Consider the following 7,441-nt stretch of genomic DNA (forward strand, 5'->3'; position numbering starts at 1 on the left):
AATGCTCCAACTCAAAGCCCAGATTTACCCACATGGGATGCATGAAAACAGAGGCAGTGTACCCATGAGCTGCTCTGCCTCTGTAGGGATGGGTCCCAAAGCTTGGATTGTCTTGCTCTAATCTGTGTGTGGTTTTTCCTGTTTTATCTGACACTCAGGGGTCTCTGGCCCTCCAAGCTGCAAGGAGAGGGATGGCAAGTGGCCAACAAGCACCATCCACAGACACCAGCATTTCTTTCACAGTTAATCTGCATTAGGCTCCCTCTCTGCCCTCAGAGCAATCTAACTCTTTGGAAATTCGGGGTTTTGTTATCTGGCATGGCAGGTCTGATTCATCAGTCCATCAGACTTACTGCCCTTGAATTAAAAGGACTTGCATCCAGCCTAGCCACCAGTGACCTGTTTTGTGGGGTCTTGTGCCAGCAGCATCTTGCACCGAGGATGGGTCTTCTCTTGCCACCCGCCATCAGCACAGGAGCAGTTTTGGCAGGGAGGTGGTGGCAGACACCATGGATGGATCTTCCCTGCTTTTGTTTTGTTCCCAAGGAAAAGGCAGAGGTATCAGCAACAAGGAGAGGTGTTCGGTGAGCTACTATTCAGGAAAAGAGAAATGCCAGGAAGTCGCCAGCTGTCCCAAAACCACTCCTAATGTGAGCTGGATATGGAGGTAGAGGCTAAGCAAGTTCACGGCCCTCAAACACAAGGCTCCAGGGACGCATTACCCTACCTGGGATGGAAACACAGAAACACATGAGAAAAGCGCCTCTAACAGCAGCACATCCTTGCCTGTGGCTCCAAGAGGCACTCTGCCTCCTGCTCTGCCTATCCCAAACTTTCCTTGCTGTGCTGATTCCAGGTGAGGTTATCACCAGCCAGAAAATACTCATGCAATTCATTGGGTGAATGTGATCCTTTTTTATTCTTAGGGAAGCTTTATCCACCTGAAATGCATCATGGAAAAGGCTGCATCCTGCAAAGGTACAGCCCAGGCTGCAGCACTGAGACCCTAGGAAATCCCTCAGCTTTTCCAAATTGCCATTCCCCCCTCAACTTGGGTGCACACACCAGAAGGTGAGCTCTGGCAGGGCACTTAAATGATGCCCAGATCAAAGAGAAGACCTTGCTGTGTCCAGTCTTTGCGTCATGGTGAACCAAGGTGCCACAACACAGAGCATCCCACTCCGTCTTCACCTCCCTCCTAATGGGCATAAAAATACCAGCTGGTGCCCCAGTTCTAGGGAGAGTATTGAGGCAAAGAGCAACCTGCTGTGGAGCTGACACTGAAGGATTTTTGTGGATGCAAAGCCTGAGCTTGGTAATTTGGCCTCCCCCTGTGCCCTGCAGCAGAGAGGGTCTGATGGAGCAGGAGCGTGAGGTGATGCCCAGAGTACCGCATGCACGGCGCTCGTGCTGACAGCAGCACGTTCTCACTGAGTTCTGCATTGATCTACATCCTTCTGCCACTGACATCCTCCTCTCCGTGCACAGAGGAGTGCAGGCCTCCTCAGAAAACATCTGGGCATTGAGTTTCACCAGCTCGCTGTTCTGCAAGTGCCTGGATCAAATTAGATACCTGTGGGCTGAATGAAAAGCCGTCGTACAGGAACAAATCTCCCACTGAGACTCAAATCTTGGAGCAGGCAGCAGGGATGTCTGCAGGTCTGATGTGCCTGATGCCTTAACAATGGGAGTGAAGGAACAGGATATGTGGCAGGGGAGCGGCTTTCCCTATGGCATCATCCTGGCAGCTGGAAAAGCTTCCTCATGAAACGCAACAAGCTCAGGGATGTTCAGGGACCATCACTGTATCCAGCATCTCCCAAGGCTTGCTGACTTCTTGTGATGTTTTGGGGGATTTTGGGTTCATTTTGTGGCTTTAAACTGACTTGTGTGGCTATAGAAATATGAGGTCCTGTATTGAGGCGTGCCTCAAAGGCAGTGGCTTCCCCCAGCTGTGTTTGGTGGAGCCCAGGAGCAGATATATGGCTAAAGGGGGTCAAATCTTCTTTGGGATTTAACAACATGAGTTATTTTTACACAAATGACCTGAAACTCCTCATAGAAAAGCCAATTTGGTATTCAGCTGGGATAAGGAATACCAGAGAGAGAGAGAGGAGGAGATTTGGGTTTTTCCCTCTGTTAGAGGCCAGCCCTGGCTGAGCTCCACCAGTCATGGGATAGCAGTTGTGATTTTCCTTCTCTATCAACAGAAGGGAAAGGCAGGAGAAAATGGCAATTTTAAGCCTTCCATAGAGGGGCTATAAGTGCTCTGAGGTCTGTCAGGGTTGTAAGGGCTATAGAGGTTTGGGGGGCTGTGAGGGCTATAGAGGTTTGGAAGGTTGTGCGGTCTGTGAGGCCAAGAGTGATGAGGGGCAGGGTAGCCCCAGGTGCGGCCAGTGAGGGTGACAAGGGGCAGGGCAGCCGCAGGATTTAAATGAGGGAAAAGATGAGGGGGAAAGAGTGGGAAAGGGAGATCAAAAAGAGCAGGAAATATGATGGGGAAGGGGCAGGAAAAGGTAGATGAAATGGGAGGGGGAAATGGCTGAAAATGTGAGGTGAAAAAGGGCGGGAAATGTGAGAGAGGAAAGGGCGGGAAAGGGGGAGGAATAATGGCGGAAATGGTGAGGGGAAAATGAAAAGAAAAAAGGGTGGGAAAAGGAAAGAAAAAAGAGCGGGAGAGATGAGGCTAAAAGGGCTAGAAAAGGGAAAGCGAAACAGCTAGCAGCCCCTGCACGGTCAGGACGAAGGCTCCCAAAGCCGAGCTGCCGTGCAGCACCTTCCACCGAAGCTTGGTGTCGCTCCAGCCCTTGGGAATGTAGCAAACCAGGGCGGCTAGAAGGGAAAAAAGTCTGGAAGCAGCCGTGCCGGACCCTCCCCGCTCCCTGTGCTCACCTGCGTTCTCAGGAGGGCGCAGAGGAAGCGGGACAACAGGGCTGGAGCTGGGACACCCGCCTGGGTGCCACCCACGGCCGCTCCGCTCATCCCGTCCGCGCCATCGCCGCGCCTTCGGGTTTCTCTTTGGAGAGGGATTCTTTGTCGTTATTTATTTCCCCCGCCAAAAGCAAATAAATAAAAGAGACAGCTCAGTGCGCCCACAAGAAACAAACCCAACCGAACAAAAAAGCACCCTGGAGACAGTCCCTGCTCCGGAGCGCGGCTGGAAGGGGAAGGGACGAGTGGTGTCACACCCCGGGCCCCAGAGCCCGCCCGGCCCCACCGCAACAGCCCCGGGCGGGGGATCTCAAAGAGAGAGATTTAAAGTCTGTTCTTACCCCCACACACCCCTCCAATGGGCGTCTATGGGGTTTTTATATAATATATTGAGTGGAAAGGACTTCGGAACTCATCCCACCCCCTGCCATGGGTAGGGACCCCTTCCACTATCCCCAGTTGCTCCAAATCCCATCCAACCTGGCCTTGGACACTCCTAGGGATGGGGCAGCCACAGCTTCTCTAGGCACCCTGTCCCAAGGCCTCACCACCCTTATCATAAAAAAACTTTTCCCATTGTTTATATCCGTATCGACCTCAACCCTTCCGTTTAAAACCACCTCCCTTTGTGCTGAGGGGTGGGGCAGCCCCAGGTGTGGCTGCTGAGGGTGACAAGGGAGGCAGCGTGTGGGGGTGCTGGGAAGATCTTTTTCCTTTCTCCTTGTGATTTCATCTTCCCTATCCCTCACCAGTCCGTCCCAGGTTTCTCTCCAGTTTCTCCCCAATGCATCCCAGTGACCCCAGAACAAAGGCAGGGGATGGAAGGGAAAGGGACTTATATTGAGGGAAAAACCTCCTTTTCCATTGCTGTCTGTATTTAAATTGAGGGGAAGACCCATTCACCTGTGATTTTAAGGTTATCAAATGAAGGAAAACCTGCCTTTTCTGTGTTTTTAGGGGTATCAATTAATTGACCAGGAATCCCCATTTTCCATTTTAAGTGGAAGGGAAAAATCTTTTTTATGCCATGTGATGGGTTTGAATTGAGGATAACTCTCCCCTCCCCATTTTCATCATCTTAAGGTTTAAATTGAGAGGAAATCCCTGTTATCCCTCACTTTTTAGGGTTTAAACTGGGGGATATTACCCCCTTTTTTCCCATCATTTGGGTATGGGGGCTATGGGGACTCTAAGGGCTGTAGGATCAGTGTAGGCTATAGGGTCTATAAGGGCTATCAGTTATGTGAGGGATGTGACAGCTCTGGGGTTTGTTAAGGGTTATGGGGTCTGTGAGGGTTATGGGGTATGTTAGGGATGTGAGGGCTGTCGGGTCTTTGAGGTCTGTTTGGGGTATGTGGGCTTTGAGGGCTCTAATGTCTCTGTAGGGTGTGGGGGCTTTGGGGGGCCATCAGTGCTGTGAAAGCTATGGGATCTGTGAGGTCTGTGATGGCTATGGGGCCTGTGGGGGCTGAGAGGGCTCTGTAATGTTCACATTGGTTAGAAAAAAATGTCCTTACAGCTTCCACCCCGTAAATGATACTCCACAAACTTTGTTTTCAAGTTCTCAGTGATAGTTTCCTAATTGCTACAGATGTAATAGCATCGTTATCCATGATAATTAAAGTTGAATGGTTATTTTCTCTAAGTGAGGCTGTTGGGGTCATTCCAAATGAGATGTGGTCATGCCATAACATAATTTAATTGCTGTATTAATAGATGAAACCCATGGCATCCCTCGTGAGTCACATACAGAAATAGCAGTGGCATTGTAGCTCCTTCCCTCCTAGCTGTCCTCCTTGTTCTTCTCCAGTGTGATGGTGGTGATAAGGTGTCTTTGTAAAGCTGCCAAGAAACTGAAGGGAGAAGGAACGCCATCCCAGCAAGAGATCTCATGACTCGGAGATGATTGCAGGAGGATGGGGGAAGAGGCAGAGGCACCCAGGAAATTCCTGGGGTCAGCAGCAACGGTGTTTGTTGCAGCTCCTGCTTTTGTTATGCTCCTGTGAATAAGGATCCTGTGAATAAGGATCCTGTGACCTCTCTGCATGTGGCTTTGAAATGTGCTGGAGCTGCTGATGGATGCTCCTGGTGTGACTCCATCTGGCTTTTGGAAACTCCTGTAGCTTATCCAGGTGCTTGGGATGGCCCTGTGTCGATGGGAGCCAAAATACCCATCAGTGTTGGTGGAGTGAGAAGCAAAGCTGGAGCTGAAGCCACTGTAAATCAACTGACCTCCCCCAAACATCATTTCAGCACATCTTCCCTCTGCAGTGCTTAAGTCAGCTGTTTGGAAAATTGGGTACTGGAGAAATTATTGGGGTTTTACCCCTTGGCAGGTGAAAGGAATGAGGGACTTGTGTTTACAAACAAGCTGTGGGCCTGCTGGTAGATAAAACTAGTACTGAGAGATAAAATAATGGGAACGATTCCACTGATTGATTAATGGAAAGAAAGAGATTTGTCTTTACAAATGAACTATAGGTCTGCTGACAAATGAAATTGTATATTGAGAGATGAAAGAAACAATGGGAAGAACCACAAATTCCATAAGAATTAAAATAAAGGGAGTATACATTAGAAGGGAGTCTTAGGTATTAGGTGTTTTGGGAAGTCTGTACCTCTCAAGTACCTCAGCCAATGGGGAAAGAGAGAGGGAAATGTGGTCGGGAAATTAGGATAAATAGGAGGCTGCACCCTCCAAAAATTTGAGAGGCCCCAGGGGAAATGCCACATGGCCTCTCCCTTGATTCGAATAAAGTAACAGGATTCCTCTGTCTCCTTTTTGGACATAAACCTCTGGTGTTTGTGGATTCATTTTCCTGACACAGGGACCCCTTCATCAGGAAGAAAATGAGGATGAGGGAGTGAGAGTGTTGGGTGGTTTCACTGAGGTGGTGTTTGCTTTCTTTAGAAGCAAACTATCCAGCAAACTGGATACTATCTTCACCCATCAGTTTTGTTGGACTCTGATTATGGATTTACTTCAAGTTATCAGTTAAAACATTGTGAAATGAATGGCTGGAGAAGGTCCAGGCCACATGTCCCATATATCAGTTCACAGTTGTCTTACAAATGATTACCAAGAACAGCAAAGATAACAGCTCATGTGACTGTTATTTTTAAAAGAGTGGCCCTGCAGCTAGAAGTGCATGCTTCTCTTACACACACCCCAGAAACCCATTCTTTTATCATCTGGCAATAATGAAAATCAGAAATGGAGCCTGGGATCCATCTATGCCTGGTTTCCCAGGAGAGACTTAGCTTACGACACTTCCCTTTCCCATTTTGCCACCAGGTCCCCAATTCAACTGGAATACAGGTCCATTTGAGCCTCCAGCTAATAGGAAACACATAACTTTTCCTTTACATCCCTGCTCCTGATTTCCACCCCACACGTGTGGTCACTGCAGGGGCTGGTGGACTTAGGCAGACATATGACATCATCTGGCCCTACAGCTTGGAATCATAAAGGATGGAAAAGACTTCTGAGTCCAACCATTAACGTGACACTGCCAGCTCCACCACTAAACCATGTCCCCAAGTGCCACATTCACACATTTTTTGAAGACTTCCATGTGGTAGCGTCTGCCTGAGTGGTTCTGGGTGTGTGGGTTTTCTTTTCTTTCGCATGGGTTTGTAAGATTTGGGAGCCTTTATCCATGGTTGTATGATGGGGGAGGGAGCTGTGGGCCGGCAGGTTTAATTGTCCTCCTTAAGGCAGAGGATTGCTGGAAGGTGGTGATGGCTGGATCTGACCTGCTACAAAATCCAACAAACTGCTTTGAAAGAGGAAAAAAAGAGAAAAGAACTCTATCTTTGCTATACACACCAGTGAGCTAAGGGAGGAGAGTTTTCCTAAAGAGACTCGGTACCCAGGCAATACTTTGCCAACGGAATACTTTAAATTTATTCCTGCACCCGGGACATTTCCCTTGAGGTGGTTTTCGGGCTAAGCCAGCCCTTTTCAGGGGGTTAGTGGCACTGCTGAACACTTGCATTTTTCACATTTTCACTGCATAGCAGGCCACATCTTCCTGATTCAACGCAACCTCTTTATCCTTTTGGAGGAGAATGTATTGGGATCTGGGGCAGTTGGAGCTCCTGGCGTGATTGTAGCGGGAGGCCCTGGAACAGGGTCTCGTTGTGATGTTAATTAGTAGCTATTGACCGCTCCCTGTTCGGATGCAGTGGGGCGCAAGGGCTCTCAAACACGCTTACATAAGGACCTGCCCGACTGATGTCTGGCTCCTCCCAATAAACTGATTGCTTTTGTCGGGACCTCTGCTGGACGAGGAGCTGGAAATCAATTTCTGGCTTCCAGAGAAGATCATGCATTCCCGATATCCAGGCTCGAACATTGCATCTGTAGTCATCACCTTTCCTGCACAAAATCCATCTAAATTTGGATTCAAAATGCTTTTCTGGCTGTGTTCATAGAGTTTAATCTAATCTTTGTTTCAAGTGAGTTACCAGGGTGGATAATTCCCTGTACCCTTGGGTGAGCAGCAGG

General features: G+C 48.9%; 1 long non-coding RNA gene across 1 annotated transcript; it reads right to left on the reverse strand.

Moving 5' to 3' along the window:
• Window positions 1–968: 968 nt before the first annotated feature.
• LOC138113390 (uncharacterized) lies at window positions 969–3,499 on the reverse strand. The gene is made up of 3 exons (XR_011152131.1): window positions 3,412–3,499; window positions 2,893–3,031; window positions 969–1,580 (listed from the first exon to the last, which is right to left on the reverse strand). It is a non-coding gene; the product is annotated as an uncharacterized lncRNA (long non-coding RNA).
• Window positions 3,500–7,441: the final 3,942 nt, after the last annotated feature.

The sequence above is a fragment of the Aphelocoma coerulescens genome, chromosome 7 (assembly GCF_041296385.1).
Source record: "Aphelocoma coerulescens isolate FSJ_1873_10779 chromosome 7, UR_Acoe_1.0, whole genome shotgun sequence".
In the NCBI taxonomy this organism is placed as follows: Eukaryota; Metazoa; Chordata; class Aves; order Passeriformes; family Corvidae; genus Aphelocoma; species Aphelocoma coerulescens.